The 17,973-nt window shown below is 48.6% G+C and overlaps 1 protein-coding gene across 2 annotated transcripts in view; it reads left to right on the top strand.

Annotated features, from left to right (window-relative positions):
* Positions 1-17,973, top strand: part of SYT2 (synaptotagmin 2) — a 204,455-nt gene that overhangs the window by 80,587 nt on the left and 105,895 nt on the right. The window lies entirely within an intron of this gene.

The raw sequence follows: 17,973 nt of genomic DNA, 5'->3' as shown, positions 1-17,973 counted from the left end.
GGTGGTTCCCAAGAGGATGGAGCTGGACTGTTCCCAGTGGTGGCAGATGACAGAACAAGGGTATTAGGAAAAACTTTCTCATGAGAAGGGGAGCGAATCACTGGAACAAGTTACCCAGAGAGGTTGTAAAATCTCCATCTTTGGAGGTTTTTAAGACCTGGCTAGACAAGGTCTTGGCTGGGATGATGTAATTGGGGCTGGTCCTGCTTTGAGCAGGGGATTGGACTAAATGACTTCTTCAGGTCCCTTCCAACCCTAATTTTCTGATTCATCAAATAGGTTTATGAACTGTAGTATCCAACAGGTGTCTTATTACCAGGGTTTATCCCAAAGCTTGTTCAAAACTTTCTGTCAAAGGAAAGATTTGGCAGAAAAACAATTTTTTTCATTGGCAATGAACATTTTACAGACTAGATCGTTTGTCAGAAGAAGAATCTTGGATCTCATCCAAACAAAGAAGGGTTTGTGGATAACTGAGGAAAATCAGGTGTAATTGAAAACCCAAACACTTTTTGCAGAAAACATCCTCCTCACAACTTTTCACAGAGAAACACAAATCATCTGAAAGCCAGCTATTCCTGTAGCCATCAATAGCACCTTCCAGTGATGTGTCCGAACTGCCTGTGGCGCAGGCTGCTGGTGTCTGCAGCATGATTCTCACATCCATTAGTCATGTATAAACCGTCTATTGCTGGGAGCCGTGTATGGCATGAGCTTGCTGTATCGGATCATTTAGTTGTGATGTGAGGAAGCAGGTCCTGTCTTGCCTCCTGGCTGCTTCTGAGAGGCCAACAAAGCAGGTGTGTCCAGCTCGCTCTGCTTATAGCAGCCAAGTGGAGGCAGACCCTGTAGTTTTCCATCCCCCTGCTGTTCCTCTTGCTGCCCTCTTAGTTACATATCAGCTACTGTGACCTCCGCAGCAGATTGGATGCCCAATAGCAAATCTTCTCAGTTCGGATAGTGCTGGCACAGATTCCTGCGCACTGCTGGAGGATGTGCAGGCAAGACCATCTGCTGAAGCAGTGAGTGAGAGGGAGGCCGGATGAGCTCAGCAGGGCTGATGCCTGATGGCTGAGTGTCTTCTTCCCCTCCGGTCTCCCTTTGGCAGAAATTTTAAGAAGCAGGTCGAGAACATAGAGTCAGTTTGCACCACCATTGCAGCCAAGGCAGCCGCTGCAAGAACACTTTCCTGTCTACAGTCACCTGCTGCATTCCTGTTGTGTGCTGATATGGAGCTAGTGTTCATGGGGCCCCAGCCTTGCAGCGCTTCCAGAGGGTTTATCACCTGGGGGCTGAGCTCCCTGGGCGGTGGTGAAAGCTGGAGGTGGAAGGAGGTTCCAGAGCAATGAGGACTCCCTTGGGGAAACCCAGCCTCAGTTCCCTGCATGACCTTGGCTCAATCCCTGTCCCTCCTGGTGTCTCAGTCCCCATCTGTAAATGGCAATACCCTGCCTTGCAGGGGACTTAAATGCAGCTTAAATGCAGTAGAGAGTTTGAGATGCATGCCAGGGGCCAGAGAAGTAGCACAGACACCAAGGCAAGTCAGTTGAGGGTGCTCTTCCCTTTGGATGTGTGCTTCAGGAGCTCCCTTCTGGGAAGCCTGTAAGTCCTTGAGAGCTCTCTGAGGTTTGCATGGTGACAAAAATCCTCCTGTCCTGACCTGGGGGTAAATCACAGCCTCTGCACAGAGGCAAGTGCCCCTGTGGGGAGCAGGGGGAGCTGGGCCTGTGCAGCACTACAGCTCTGTTGATTTCCAGGACTGTGGGACCAGCAGTTTCCACCAGTTGCAAGTTTGCTTAAGAATATCCAAACTGGAAAATGGAATCGTTAGATTGAGCAGTGTCCACTGGCCATATTCATGCATCCGAAGGAAGATTTCTTCCTCCTCAAAAGCCAGCCAGTTTAGGACAAACCAGCACTTGTTCCAGTCAATAAGTCCCCAAATAACAAAGAACTTGACATCCTCATTTCACTGTGCAGTATTGGCTTCTCTTTTCTTGTTGCCTGAATCTATTACAGGCTTTTAAAGAGGAATTTCCATTTGGGGCTGGGCTGGGAAAAATTGACCCGGTCTGTTTATGAACACTCCAGTTTCCACTAAAACCCTTTTTGCAAATAGTGGGGCTGGAGGATGGGCTGGAGTCCTGAAGGGATCGGGAGTGCAGCTTGTTGTTACGTTTTGTGTAGCAGCATTGCCCAGAAGTCAAGCTCAGCTGGGCCAGACATTGAATAGACACTTTTTTGTGTGTGTAAATATATATCTATATATCTATATATATATATATCTACAATCTGAGTATCACCCCACAAATAAAACCTTAACCCATTTCAAAAAATGTGCCTGCCCACCCATACAAAGGCCCGCTGGCCACCCAGACCCATTACAATATCTGCTTCATGTGCTACACACACAAACAAACTCTGGTCTCTCAGACCAGGCAACCCCTTCCTTTCATCCCCACCCCACTTGCAGGGTCACAGACTCAGTTCACCTGTCATCCATGTCACTGGGGTAAGGCAGAGGAGTTCCCAGAGCTCTGGGAGAAAGTACATAGATCTGAGATGTCAGCTTTACCAGGTGTAGGGTCAGTGCCTGGCCTGGCTGAACTTGACCTCTGTGTGATAATGTAATGTAATGGGTACTCGTATGGTTGAGGGCCTGCAAGTAAGATCCTATGAAGAAGACCGAGGGACCTGAATCTCTTCAGCTTCCGCAAGAGAAGGCTGAGAAGTGATCTTGTGGCTGTCTACAAGCTCATCAGGGGGATCAGCAGGGAATGGGGGATACTCTGGTTACCAGGGCACTCCTCAGGGTTACTAGAAATAACAGCCACAAACTGAAGGAGAGTAGATTTAACTTAAACATCAGGAAGCAATTATTTAGGGTAAGGGTTGTCAAAATATGGAATGGGCTTCCAAGGGAGGTGGTGCTTTCCCCTACCCTGGAGGTGTTCAAAAAGAGATTGGACAAACACCTGGCTGGGGTTACATAACCCCAGTGCTCTTTCCTGCCTGGGGCAGGGGGTCAGACTCGATGATCTACTAGGTCCCTTCCGACCCTAGAAATCTATGAAATCTATCTAGAAATCTATGAAACCTATGTAATGTATTATTAATTTGTATTACCATAATGGCTGTGAGCCCCAGTCATAAGCCAGCAGCCTCTTGCACTAAGAACTGTATGAACAGTCCCTGCCTGAGAGTCAAAGTATGGGAGGAAAGATAACCTACCATTGGACCAACTTCACGAAGGTGGAGGCAGATTTTTCCATCAACAGCAGCCATTGGTTAAGATCAGAGGGGTCTCTGTAATGGATAAAGCTGAGCTGACTTGGGCTGGAGGCAGATAAGCCTGGGTGTTATTTTTCTGGCAGTGCTTCTAAGCAGGAGGGCAGACTAAGTGCTCATATATGGTCACTTCTGTCTTTAAACATCTACAGATCTATCACTCACTGGCTCCTGGTTCCCACCGAGGTGCTGCTGCTTTCTCATTACTCTGGCGATGCTCACACAGCTGCTATCGCAATGGCATTCCCAGGAGACCCTCCCTGTATAGAACAAGAAGCACTACCTGAGCATATGCCAGCCATGCCCCTGAGCCCCCCAGGCCTGGTCAGCTTCTCAGTGACAGCTGCTGCTGCTGTCAATTGCTTTTGCTGTACCAGGTCCTTGGGAAAGCAGAAGAAACCCAGGTGCACAGAGGAATGGGGCAGAATGAAAAGGATGGGAGGGAGAAGGAGGAGGGGAATGACAAAAGTAAAGCTCCTTTTCATTGCTGCAGTGACGGGTCTGGTCATGCTTTGACATAACAATGGCAATGCAGAGAAACAGATGACAGAGGGAGGATCACAAGGCAGCGCCTTGCCACGACCCAAGCAAACACCCAGGCAGAACTCACTGTGGGACATGGGGGGCACTTCCTCCTTGGGCTGATCAGCCTGGTATTACAGCCATCATGAAGACAAGGCTGGATTTTAGATAGCGGCTCACATGAGTAGCTCTGGAGGTCCTTTGGTGTGTGGTCCCAAGGGCAGCTGTTGTATAAGCTCAGTAGTTCAGCATGTGAAATCTGGGTGGAATATCAGGCACATGGATGCTGACCAGCCTTAAAAAGCAATTTGGAGCCTCCCCCTTCTCCCTTGAGCCCGTTGTCCTCTGCTGAGGGACACCATCTTGCCTACCTGAGCTAACAGGGGCTTGGGGGACACTGGGGCAGGGCAGGTTTAGGTTTCTCTTTTTCATTTCAATAGGAAGGAGGAGTTTTGAAACCCAATGGGTGAAATGCCAGGTGAATCCTCCCTGCCCCACTTGCAGTGCCAGGGAACTAGCAAGGCCATTTTGCCACTCCAAGGATCTCTGCCTCTGAGTTTGGGAGATGATGGTTCAGGCATCACTGTTACTGATCCCCTCGGGAGCTGACTCAGTTTCCTTGCCCGGTGGCTGGAGTCTCTAACCCTTGTGTAAGGGACAGCTCTCATCCTGTCAGGCTCTGCTGCTGCTCTACTTGGAGCGGGGAGGGCAGGAGCCCAAGAGATTTCCCAATCAGTCATCACTTTGGCTTTCTGTGCTGCGAGTCCTCACTGCCCTGTCCCCCTAGCAATCCCTGCAGAGCGGCACTGCTCTGAGCCCTGCAGATGACCTAGAAGAAACCTTTTAACTAGCAGGCAGTTTGGAGGTCACCCTCACACCAAGTCTCAGCCATTGCAGAGCCAGAGAAACAGCTGACTGTGACTGGTGAAGATGGAGACAGCTGTGCTAATAAACGGCAGTCACAAGAGAGAAGAAATAGGCTGAGAGATCATCTCTCTGTCCAGCCTGACTTGCCTCTGGTTTATAGCCACGGGTGTTTTATTGTGCGTGTGCGCTCTGGCATGGGGCTGTGTAGAAAGAAGAGCCAGCACTGGTGGGTCCCAGGCATGGGCAGCACAGGCTCCCAGCCCCAGTCAGAGTGCTGCTGTTGCAACTTTCTGAGGGAAAAAAAGGATTTTTTTAAAAAAGATTACCACTGCATTGCAGTACCTTGGAGATTGCCTGCTGCCAAAGGACTGATCATGCTGCTCATGCACGCAGGCACAGTGCTGCTCAGCCAGGTACCTCCCAAATTGCTCCCCTAATAGGAGGATCTTTTTGGAGAACCATGGAGTCATAGGGTCAGGCTGCCACCCTTTACTGGTGTGCTTGGACACATGAAGTTAGAGATGACAGGCCAATGCTGTGGGGCTTCCAGGGACATGGTATCATCTATGAGCCATTACCCCAAGGGCAGCCCTACTGGATTAACATAAATAATGTTTTCATGGTGCTCTTATTCCTGGGGTTCCCCCAGGACTGGTGCTAATCCATGCTAGCCCACACATTTATCAATGATCTGAGTGTAAAGAAAAGCATAGGTGATGAAATGTGCAGATGACAGGAAGATCAGCAGAGTAGTAAATAATGGCAAGGACAAAGCAGGCAAAGAGTGCAATCTGGGTTGCTTCATAATCTGAGTTCACTTAACCAAGCCAAAGGCAGTATTATGTGGCTTGGAACAGGGAACACAGGCTGGACCTACAGAATGGGGGAGGCAGTCTGAAAAACAAGGACCCAGGAAAGGATTTAGCAGTTGCAGTGACCAAGGAACAAAACATGAGTGCCCAGTGCAATGCTATGGCAAGAGGGGCTGATGTGATCCTCACCAATATAGAAACAGGTAGCAAAAACCAGGAAGGAAGTGAGTGTATCAGTGTGCATGGCCCAGGTGAGTGGTCCTGGAATCCTGTAACCAGCTCAGGGTTCACTTTTTAAAAAGGATGTTGGAAATTTGTAAGTGGAGCAGAAAAGGGCCACAAAAATTATTCAAGACCTGAAAAAAATGCCTTCCTGGGGGAGCCTTAAGAGCTCAGTCTGTTTAATGCATTGAACAGAAAAGCTAGGGAGCTTAACACAAACAAATTCAAATGAGAAATTAGGCAAACAGAAACATTAGCATCAAGGGTGATTAACCCCTGGGAAGACTCCCAAGGAAAGTGGTAGAATCTTCATCTTCAGATCCAGGCTGGCTGCCTTCGTAGCTGGCAGAGGCATAACAAGGCAGCTGGGCACCGGGGGCAGCGGGACTCATGGGAGGCAGCAGTAACGTCCAACTGCAACCATCCCACTGGTAGGACTGTGTGGCTGCAGCAGCTGCTGTTATTTTCCCTCCCCGCACCACTCCTAAGTCAGCACCCAGGGCTGCTACCCCGACCACCCCACCCAAGTCATGCCACTGGTAGCAGGTCCCCTTTAACACTAAAGGGGTGTTGGATCCAATGCAGGGGCAACTGGATCAGAGTCTCTGGCTTGTGACATCAGACTTGCTGTTCTAATGCTCCCTTTGGCATCCAGCTCCTAAGGCTTGCCTGTATGTAGGCGCGGCAGTGACTGCAGTGTGGTGTAGATCCCCATACTAGTTTTAGCTACCTGGCCTGGGTACTGGTAGTAGTGTTGACATGACAAAATGGTGCTCTGTGCAGTGCAAGTTCATTTGCCCTGCTGGGAGGCATTTTTAGATCTCACCTTCATAAGACAGGCTCCTGATTTGGCTAAGACCTACCATGTGCCTGATTACAAGCACTTGGGACAGCTCCGCTGCTGGGGCTGTAGTGAGCATTGTTATCCCCATTTCACAGATGTGGAAACAGACACAGAGACAGTTGTCTTAGTCAAGTAGCCACGGCAGGTTTGAAACAGACCCCCACCCTCTGATGGCCATTTCATCTTTGTATCTTCCCCATTATTTTACTTAGCTAGAAAAGGAGCATGTGACAGTGGAAGAAATCAAGATCTGTAGGAATGAGCTTCAACCTGGAGTCTTTAGTGTTGTTTCTGCTTTGGCAAGTCACCTAGTTTCACATCCTTTGTAAGATTCTGGCTAACTAATTTCCCTTTGTAAAAGGCTTTGCAATCTACTAATGGAGAGTGCTGTGGAGCTGCCAGGTGTTAAACAGCTTGAGCAGGACAGCTGTGGTCAGGACTCCAGGGCCCTGTGTCCAGTGCTGGGACATGAGCATGGTCTATGGTTAGAGGAAGTGACTGGCAATGAATGCAGTTTTGCTGCTTTCGAAGGGGTGCTGAAGAGCATGACTGCAGGGAGCCTCTGGCAGCAGGTACAAAATGAGAAGCAGTTTAGCAACCAAAAAGGAGCTAGACCATGGCACACAACAGGTGAAAGTGGCAGGAGCCCCTACGAACATTGTATGTGAGCCCCTCCTGGGTGGGGATGCATCTGAACCAGCACAGCCCTGCAAGGGAAGGCTGCACTGTGATCCCCCATACAGTGGGAGCACAGGGCACAGGAAAACTGAAGGTGTATCTGTACTTCAGTGTGTGATGTCCATATCACCTGTTGCTGTATCTTCTCTAGTTCACATACCTGTAACAGCAATGAGGTGGAAGCGTGGACTGTACAAAGCTACCTGGGACCCCGGTACTGCTGTAGTGCTGTCCCTATCTGTATAAAACAAGGTAGACTCAAGGCGTGTCTCCTCATGCTGCAGTTGCACCGTACAGTGCAAAGCTGCTTGTGTCCTAGGTTCTCATCTGTACAATGGGGGTAATAGCCCAGTCTTATGAGACATGTGTATTGGGAGATAAACCTAGTAAAGATTAGGAAGTGCTCAGGTACTATGATGTTGGCGGGCAAGAGAAACATTCCCAAGCGGACTGCAATGCAAAGGGAAGATCTGTGTAGTAGGAGGGCAGCAGACCATGAAGTAGGAATGCCTCCTGCCCCTGGGGAAGGAAGGAGGTCAGAAACCCAGCTGCACTCCATACCCAAGACAGTTATCCAGCCTGAAACTGAGAGTAGGTCTTGGAGCAGCAGATGCAGAACTAGCCAATGTGTAGCCAGAAAGGGCTGATGAACAGGCAAAATAAGGGACCCATGAATCACCCTAAGACATTTAATTCAAAGATCTCCAAGGACAGGCCCTGTTTCACTTCATGTATCCAGAGGGCAGTTTCCAGCCTTGTACATGAGGGGGTCCTGAGTTGGGAGCTGAGGTTAGATACTGGAAACAGTGCACCTGTTTGACTGTGATGGAATCAACTATCGGAACAAGTGACCCAAGAACATAGAGGATTCTCCATCAGCCAAAGTCTTTAAATCAAGACTGAATGTCTTTCCAAATGACATGCTCCAGCTCACCCAGGAGTTATAGGCTTAAAGCAGGCATCACCCAGTGGAATTCTCTGGCCTGTGCTGTGCAAGAGTTCAGACCAGAAGATCATAATGGCCTCAAAATCTATGGGTGAAATAAATTGTGGCTCTTCTGGAGTCAATGAGAGTATCAGCCTTGACTTCAGTGCACCTGACCCTATGAATTGATGCATATGTCTACATGGCACCATGCAGTGTTATGCTGAATTACCTCAGGCTCCTCTGAACAAGCTAAGAAGCACAGGCAAAGCAGTGCACTAACATGGCTGTACTGTTTCTGACACCCAGGGTGGCTTATTTAGAGGTTGTGTGGGTATTTCTGTAATGGGTTGTGTCACATAGACAAAACCATCTGAATGTGTTAAACCAGGAGTGTCAAACTGTGGTCAGGAAGGATCACAGACCCAGTCTGCAGACCAGATCAGGACCAACCTTCTGTGCTGTATGCGCCAGGTCCTGCCCCCATGCCCAGTGCAACATGTGCTGGCCCCACTTACCACAGGGTGTCCAGGGCACGGGCTGCACATGGTGCCCCGTTGGACCAGCTCTGTGCAGGGCTGGAGCCAAGACTGGGGCCAGCATGTTCCCTATGCAGCACATGGAGTTGGCCCAGAGACCTATGGGCCAGATCATATAACTCCACAGGCTGGACCTGGCCAGTGGTCTGTATGTTTGACACCAGTGTGTTAAGCTGAGACAAGGAGGAGAAAGGATTTGTCCAAGGTCATATAGTGAGTCAGTGGCAGAGTTGGGAACGGAAGCAGGAGTCCTGATAGCAATGATACTTAGCATTTACACATGGTGTTTTACATTTCCAAGGCACTATAGAAACACTAATGGGTCATTAACTGCTAATCAGCTCATTTGTTATCCATGCTAGGACAGAGGCAATCATACACAGTGCTCCAGGGCAGGAGCTGATTTCTGCAGGAGTCAGGGAGGAAGCATGGAGAGCTGCCCAGTGGACAGCTGTACAATCCTATGGCAAGTTGGTGGTTACAAAATTTAGTTTGCTTTTCATGGTAACAAACTGACACCCTTTTGTACATCACAGCAAAAGGTCAGTTTTCTGATCAAAGAGGTCAAGTACTGGAGGATTTACATTGCTCTCTTATTCCAGGGACAGTTCCTCTGGACCTTAGAAACCTTCCCAGAGAAAACTGTCAACATTGTTAAGTCTTTGTAAAAAATGTCAGTGAAAGACACTACTATGAAAAAGATGTCTAGCAAAAACTACAACCAGCTTTACAAACTTGCCCATCTGACAGAGCATTAGAGAGATGATAGAATAATAGAAAAGTAGGGCTGGAAGGGACCTCTGGAGGTAATCTAGTCCACCCCCCTGCCTGAGGCTGGATCACCCCTATCCAAACCATCTCATATAAAACCTTGTCTAACTTAACCCTGTCAAACAACTACAAGGCATATTTCCCAAGAACACCAAAGGCACCCTAACCTACTACAGGTAAAGCAGGGAGACAATGGAGGCCAGTATCCTCCTGCTGTAAGGGCTGTTAAAATGCACTGGAGAGACCCAGGGAAGAGGGCCACACCCCCTATTATAGGGAAAGGCAAAACCCCCTATAGTGCAGACCATTCTGACCATGGGGTAAAATTCTTTCCTGATCCCAAATGTAGTGATTGATCTGACCCTGAGTGAAGGGGCAAGACCCTCTAACCAGGGACCTCTGGGCTTTAGTCCCAGCAGGAGCATTGGCCCAGGTTTACCCCAGTCAGAATCCCTGGCCTTGGCTGCAACCAACACCATTGCTTCTGGGAAGGTGAAAAAACTCCAGACACGTGTAGCAACAGGAAGAGGTGGGGGGATCCCTCCCATTTGTGGCAACCAGCAAAACCCAGAAGCATGGGGGAAAAGCACAAACCTTCCATTGTGCTCTTGAACCTGGGGACAGCAAGCATAGCTCCGTACACATCACATCCTCTAACTAGACAGGCAGAACCCTCTTTCTGCATCCCCTCCATAATCACACCCCAGCTCTTTTCATCTTTCATAACTAAACCAGTTGTGGAGCTCTGCTTCATCCTGCTGCTAAGCATGACCCTTTCCAATATCCATCTGCTTTAGATGGCAGAGTTTTTATTGTTAGCTCCCAGCTATCCGTCTGTTGCTCTTTTCAAATTCTTCTTAAAAACCTCCAATCATGGAGTTTCCACAGCTTCCCTAAGCAGTCTACTCTATAGTATAGAATCAGAGACAGTGAGGGTTGGGAGGGACCTCAGGAGGTTATCTAACCCAACCCCTTGCTCAAAGCAGGACCATCCCCAACTAGATCATCCTAGCCAAAGCTTTGTCTAGCGGGGTTTTGAAAAGCTCCAAGGATGGAGATTGCACCACCTCTCTGGGTAACCTATTCCAGTGTTTTACCACCCTCCTAGTGAGAAAATTCTTCCTAATACCCAACGTAAACTTCCCTTGCTGCAACTTGAGACCATTGCTTCTTGTTCTGTCATCTGCCACCACTGAGAACAGTCTAGCTCCATCCCCTTTCAAGCCCCCCTTCAGGTATTTGAATGCTGCTATTAAGTCTGAAAAAGTCTTTTGTGATATCCACAACCTACTTTGCTGCACCTGCAAGCCATTGGTCTACATCCTGTTTTCTGCAGCAGTGGAAGAAAGGTGTTTTCCTTCTTCCTTGTGGCAGCCCTTCAGATATTTGGAGCCTGTTATCATTTACCCTCTTAAGCACCTTTCCCGTAAGCTGAACATTCCTGTTCTTTCAATATTTCCTCATATGGCTCATCTTCGAAGACTTTTGTCATTTTTGTCACCAGTCCCTGGACCCTCTCTAACTTCTGCATGTCCTTTCTAAAAGAACTGTGCACAGCCCTCTATGTGCACAGCCCAGACTGTGCACAGCCCTCTATGTGAGACCTCATGTTGAGTCTGTGACCCCCTGCAAGACTCCAAATCCTTCTCTGTAGAGTGGACATCCAGCCAGTTTTCACCCATATTGCATTTGTGTTTCTGGTCATTCTTCCCCTAGCGTAGCACCTTGCATTTGTCAGTATTGAACTTCATCCTGTTGGCTCTAGCCCAGATTTCCAATCTGTCAAGATCCTTCTGAATTGCACTCCTGTCCTCCAGCGTGTTTACAATCCTTCCTATTTCTTGTTGTCCGCAAATTTGCTCACAAAGCTCTCTTTGGCAGCATCAAATCATTAACACACTTGCTGAAAAGCACCAATCCCAGGACAGACACCTGTGGGACTCCACTCAAAAAACCTCCTGCCACTCTGACATGGATCCACACCTGATTCTGTGATCTTGTCCGGTCAATGTTCTGTGACTTCTCTAGTCTGTTTCCATCGATCCTATGACCCCAGCTGACTTCCTACCCTTCGGGCGGGGGGCTGGACTTGATGATCTTCAGAGGTCCCTTCCAGCCCTAATGTCTATGAAATTTATGAAATCATGGCGCACAATTCCACTTTCATCTCCACAGTTTGCTCGCAAGATGCTTTTCCACTGCACAAGATTGTTCTGCTGTTTCCAGGCTTCTTCTCTAAGCAAAACGGAGACCCGATGAGAGAGTTGTTGGCAGAACATTTGTCCAAATCCAAACATCCCAGGAGAAGGGACTCACTGGTGCATTTTTGTGCGTGTAAAAATTTTGAGAAAAAAAAAGTTGTCAGAACATTGTGATTTGAGATTCCAAAAAAAGATATTTCCCCACAGATCTAAGGGAAAGACAATTGACAATGGGTGAGTATAGACAGACAGGAGAGCTCTGGGGAATGTGGAATGTTTTCAGTTCACGCAGCTCTTTTTGCTAGCCCTGCAAATACTCCCCAACCTTTGCAAAGTCAAGTCCATTTCTCAAAATCATGTCACTTGGATCTATTTATCTGTTATGCCAGTAGTTCATTTGGGATCTATTCAGTCCATCTGTTAGCTGCTCAAGGTCACATGGGTCAGCTTTAATACATAGATTCCTAAAGTTATAGTTAGTGATCTCACATGGTGGGTCCTTTCTTTTCAAGGCAGTTCTACGTGGCAGTCATGTGTGGGTCTCAGCACATGACATGTGAGTGGCTTTGCAATTTCCTCTATGCTCCCAGAGGATGCACTAGATCTCTCTTCTGCTGCCTCCTAGCCTGTCCCAGCAAGTAGTGGGCACAATTTCACTTTCTGCCATTTCTCTGTAGTGCTCCTACAAGTGTGCCACCATTGCTGCTCTGTTCTCCCTGCTGCTAGAGCCAGAGCTGCTGCGGGAAAGGTGCAGGGTGCAAGGGACAGAGGGGACAGGAGGCTGAGATGCCTCCAGCTCCATTCCAGTGCCACTGGGCCCAGGACTCATGCCTCACTTGCCTACCCACTGTTACACTATTGCCCAGGGGCTGCAATTTCTCTATTCAGTTAGTTTCTAGTACAATGTGACAACGGTGCCGGTACAGAAGTGCTGAGAAGAGGTTGGTCTCATCCCCAGCTGACCACTGGGTCAGCTCCCAGCCAGTTCCTAATGCCAGTTGAAGGCTTCAGTCCCAATGTACAAGGCAGTGCCTGAATCAAGCTGCACTGACATGAAAGACTGAATTTCAGTGTGAACCACCTGCATCCCTCAGGGTCACTAGAAACCACTGAGGTGCTAGACTCACCCATAGGATCTTCAAGGCCTGGCAATGCTAGGGCACCCAACATCCCATTCCCAGGAGCAGAACAGGACTGGGAGGTGAAATGAAACACATGAGAGGAATGAAAAACATCCAAGCAGTCTTAAGTGACTGGGAGAGGACACCCCCAGGAAACAACCTGGTGCCTTGAGGATGGGGCAAGCTGGATGTGGAGAAGCTGCTGCTAGTTCAGCATGGACCTACAGATAGAGGCAGTGTCATCTGTTTCAGCTGTTTCCCCAAACCTTATGCAGTCTCAACCCATGACATGATCCATCTCCTCTCTGTATTAGCACATAAATTACCTTCAGCCGCCCAAAACACTTCAATTATTCAAGGGCGTTTGAACACTTCTGATAAAGCAACAGAGCTAGTGAGCCAGAGGAGCCTGTGCCAGTTAAAGGTCATAACCTCTACAGCTGCACACTTGTTCTTCCAGGTTCTGGTCCAGCCAGTCTCAAATCATCTGCTGGGTTGGTCAGTTATAGCTGTTTAGCTCAACACTGTGATACTGGAGCAGCAGTGTAGGGCATCCAGGCAGCTTCCCATAACTCCTTACATGCAAGGTCATGGGAGTGGGGGTAGAAGTGAACCCTGAGCAAGATTAAGACCCCGAGGATTCAGTGGTCATATAATAGGAGCATTTTACAAAGAGCACAGAGCTGGAAGTCACCTCACAGAGGTTCTGCCTTGATGGGGTAGATAAGGGAATGGACTAAGGGAGCATGGCTCCATCCATAGCTGCCTCTAAACTGCTTGTAGTGTTTAGGCAGTTTGTTCCTCTAGTGCCTGCCAAGTGACAGTCATTTCACCATCCTGTTAGATGCATAACCCCATCAGCACAGCTACTTGCACAGGACGATGTCTCCAGTTACAATGAAAGTGTTCCCCAAAGTACCTCTGACACCAATGCATGTCACTGTGCTGCAGCGCTTCCCGCACGCCTGTGCAAGTGATGCAGGTCCTGGAGGCAAAGTGAAAGGGACTGCAGCCTGGGTGGGGTGGGGGTCCCTTAGCGGGGAGTAGAGGTACTTGACCTGCTTCCCACCTGCAGTGAAAGTGATGTGAACCCTCTCTAGCTGTGGGACAGGGAGCCCTACTCAGGTAACTAGAAGGTAGGACAGCAGGTCTGGCCTCTTCCCTGGAACAATTACTCCATTCTCACTGCTGTCTTCCTGCACTTGCACTGACCATGCCACCTGCTTCCCAGCTGTGGAGAGACAACTAGAGAGAGGGCCTGGGTGGGAGCCTGGGGGTAGAGAGGAACAGTGGTTAAGGTGCTAGCCTGGGAGCCAGAGACCCAGGTCCAGACATGTTCTGCATTTTCCCGTTGAACCCAAGGACTACTGAGTTCAGTGCAAAGCACAGCAGCTGTGGTCACTTCAACTAAAAAACAAGGCCTTGGTGGCGTTCAGCTTTTACATGCTAGACTTGTGGTCTGGGTGCTTCAGCCAGGAAGTGGGAGACCTGTGCTCTAGACCAGCCTAAGGGGATTCAAGCCCACAGCCCTGTCTCTGCAAGGAACACTGAACTGGTGGGTCCTAATATGAGCCGGTGCCAGAAGTGGTTGCTTAGTTCCAGATCTCATTTCTCCATCTCTGCAGAAAAATTACTGAGAAGGAGAGTGTGTGGCAAGCACAGTACCCAGTCCCAGCTAGCAGGGCAGGGGGAGGAAGGGAAGGCGGCTTGGGCTGGGATCTCTGCACATGTTTTAAGAAGGTGCATTGATTGATTGCTGTGCTCAGAGTCCTGGCTGGGTGAATGCTTTAATGTTTGTACTTAGTTCGGAGACACCTGAATGATGGAGGGAAATGCGGGGGCTGGCTGGATTTTTATATGTTGAAATAAATAATAAATAATAAATAAAACCCTACACTGGGCAAGAGGCCAGGCAGCCTGGAAGCACCTCCTCCCACTCCCTGCCTGTGCTGAGAGCTCCTTCATCAAAGACTCGGCTGCGGCAGGGGCTGCTTTGCTGAATAAGCACCTCTGTAAAATCAAGGCAGCCGTAGATGCCTGCAGTGGAATTCCCAGGGGATTTCAGGAAGGGCGTGCGGCTCCCCTATGGAAAGGCCACTGCGAGAGCAGACCCTGACATGGGCTTCCTAAACCTCCAAATGCTGGAAGCTGCAAGGGGAGAGGAGCAGGGGCTGGGAAATTCTGGACCTGCCCTGTTCACCCTCCCCCTTAGCATCCACGCTCTTCCTCTGAAACAGGACACTGGGCTAGATGGGCCAGTGGTCTGACCCAGTAAATGTCCATCCTGTTCTATATTTTTCTCACACAGCTTTTTCCAGCTGGAAGCCCTAATTGGGCGGCACTGAATTCTTCCACAGAGACCCATGGAGCTTTTTGCTTTAGGAAACATTTTCAAAACACTCCAGGCAATTGAAGCTGGATTAGCTCTGACCTTTGTGGAATGAAGCAGTTTGATTTTTGTTTTGGAAATGGCCTTTGCTTCCAAAATCTCTTGTCATTTGTTTTTTTAAGGATTAGAAATGTAAAGCTCACACTGCAGCAAAGCATCTCCATTTTGTTGAAACAAAGTATAGCATGAAACCAAGCAATATTTTTTGTCAAATTTTCTATTTGCCAAACATTTAAAAAATGTTTCAGGTTCACTCTGACCCAGAAGGGATTTTTTCCAACATTTCAAAATTGCCAGGGAACCAAAAAAATTGTCTGTCACTGGGGCCTAAGGGATCTGGGTTTTCTTTCTATCTCTTCCAGTCACCATGGGTAGATCTGCAGTGAGGCCGCAGCTGGAGTATTGCATGCAGTTCTGGGCTCCACGCTTTAAAAAGGACGTGGAGAAGCTCGAGAAAGTCCAGAGGAGAGCAGCACACAGGATCAGAGGGCAAGGGAGCAGGCCTTATGAGGAGAGGCTGAGAGGCACGGGACTCTTGAGCTTGGCTAAGCGTAGGCTCAGGGGTGACTTAGTGGTAGCCTATAAGTATATAAGGGGTGTACACCAGGATCTGGGAGGGCATCTGTTCACCAGGGCTCCCCTAGGGAAAACAAGGTCCAACAGTCACAAACTGCTGGAAGACCGTTTTAGACTGGACATAAGGAAGAACTTCTTTACCGTCCGAGTCTCCAGAGTCTGGAATAGACTCCCCCAGAAGTGGTGCAAGCACCTACTCTGGACACATTCAAGATGCACTTAGACAATTATGTTGCTGGGATCCTCTGACCCCAGCTGACTTCCTGCCCTTGGGCAGGGGGCTGGACCAGATGATCTCACAAGGTCTCTTCCAGCCCTAACGTGTATGAAATCTGTGAAATTCCCACTCTCCTTCCCCTCCCTTTGCACATCAGTTCCCTCTCCCACATCTTGGCTAGATAGACTCAGAGTTCTTTGTATCACGGTCTGCCTTTTGTTGCAAGTTCATTCACTGTCCATCTTGGCTGAAGCTTTTAAGGGCATGTGTATATTGCCTCCGATCAGGCTGAGAAATGCTGTTACAAAAACAGGTCCAGCTCCTTTGTGCTTGCTTCACACCCCCCAAAACACTCAAGAATGTGAGCCTGTGAGCAGTGCAAATCATAGGCACAGGCAGCAAAATATTTTGCCTTTGTAGGGAAATCAGGTCATGCAGAGCAGAAGCATGTTGTGTGAGAGGTGGTGTGTGGCTGTATCAGTGTTCGTGAAAGGATAACTGTGTTAGTGCCTAGCTGCTTAGAAAGTGAGAGGAGGCCCAAGCTCCAGGCTCCATAGGTTACAGAGACCTAACTCTCCTCCTGAAAATATGTTCAGGAGTAAGGAGGCAAGGGAGATGAAGAAGCTTGTTCTGGTCTGAGAAGAAACACAAAATTTCAGTCTCTATCTAGTTTGCTGGACACGCAGAAGAACCCTTCTGTTGCTACTTGTGCATCATTTCAGTACCTGGTACCCTTCACTGAGCAAAGTGAAGCCAGAGTAACTGTAAATCTCTGAAGAATGAGTGTCAAGGCATGGGAGACCCCATGGGTGTCATACACTTGAGAGCCAGTTAGCTCATACACTTAGGAGTGGTGTGGGACAGGGAGAGCGGGAAGCGGTGAGGTGAGATTGAGGAGCATCAGCAGCACTGTGCATGGGGAACCCAGGGCTGGGAGAGCAGTTGTACCACCTGGAAGTGAGAGACATTGCCAGGAGCGTGCGCACAGGTCCAGTCACTGCATTTGCAAGGAGGTGTTCTGTCCAAAATGGAGGCTATTCAAGACTTGCAGCAAAATGATCAGATCAGGGGATTGTGACTCCTGGGAAGAGAGTAGGGGAGTAACTTTGCATAGCTCAGCCATTAGGAACACAAATCTGCAAGTGCTTGGAAGCAGAACTTGCTGCACTTTCTCCACCAAAACATCACTTCATTTTGGTTTTGGACAGAAATCTGTTTTTCAACCAAATCAAAATTGTTCTGAAAATTCCTGTGTGTGCAGACAATTTCCAGATCTTGGCTGAAAAGTAAAAATGGTAGGTCAGGGACTTGCTTGGGGGTGAATATTTTCATTTTGGTTTTCCAAAAAATAATTTTTTATGGATGAAAATCTTCCTCGAGTAGTTTTTTTTCCAGAAGATGCATAGAGTCTGGAAGGAGAAAGACAGGGACTGAATTAGAGAAAAATAGGGCTGGAAGGAACCTCAGAAGGCCATTTAGTCCAACCCCCTGCTCCGGGCAGAATCAGCCCTCTCTAAACCATCCCAGCTAAATGCTTTTAGAAAACTTGCAGTGATTGAGATTCCCCAATTTCTTTAGGCCCAGGGGGCCATTTTCACAGGGAGGGCTGGACAATGCTAACTGGTGGACTGGTGGTTAAAGTACTGAACTGGGAGGCTGGAGACCTACATGTAGTCTCTGGTTAGAGAGGCCTAAACCCTGGATATCCTGCTTCTTGGGTGAGTGCACAGAGCACTACACTATAGGGCTCCAACAAAGGCTGGCTCACCTCCTCCTTCACCTCCTCCTTTTGCTGGGCCACAATTTTGGGACTTGTGCTCAGGTATGCCCATACCAACCATTTCCTGTTTTGCCTTGACCCAGACCCTTTCTAGAGATGAACTTCTCACTTCATCCTGTATCTTAGAGCAACTGTGTGTATCTTTAATGTATAAAGCAGCATCACTTCCTTGTTACCCTTCCTGTCTCTCTTTAACAAGTTACACCTTCCATGACAGTATT

Source organism: Alligator mississippiensis, chromosome 14 (assembly GCF_030867095.1).
Source record: "Alligator mississippiensis isolate rAllMis1 chromosome 14, rAllMis1, whole genome shotgun sequence".
Lineage (NCBI taxonomy): Eukaryota > Metazoa > Chordata > Crocodylia > Alligatoridae > Alligator > Alligator mississippiensis.
Note: the sequence above shows the minus strand (reverse complement) of the source record. Positions and strands in the feature narration are given on the sequence as shown.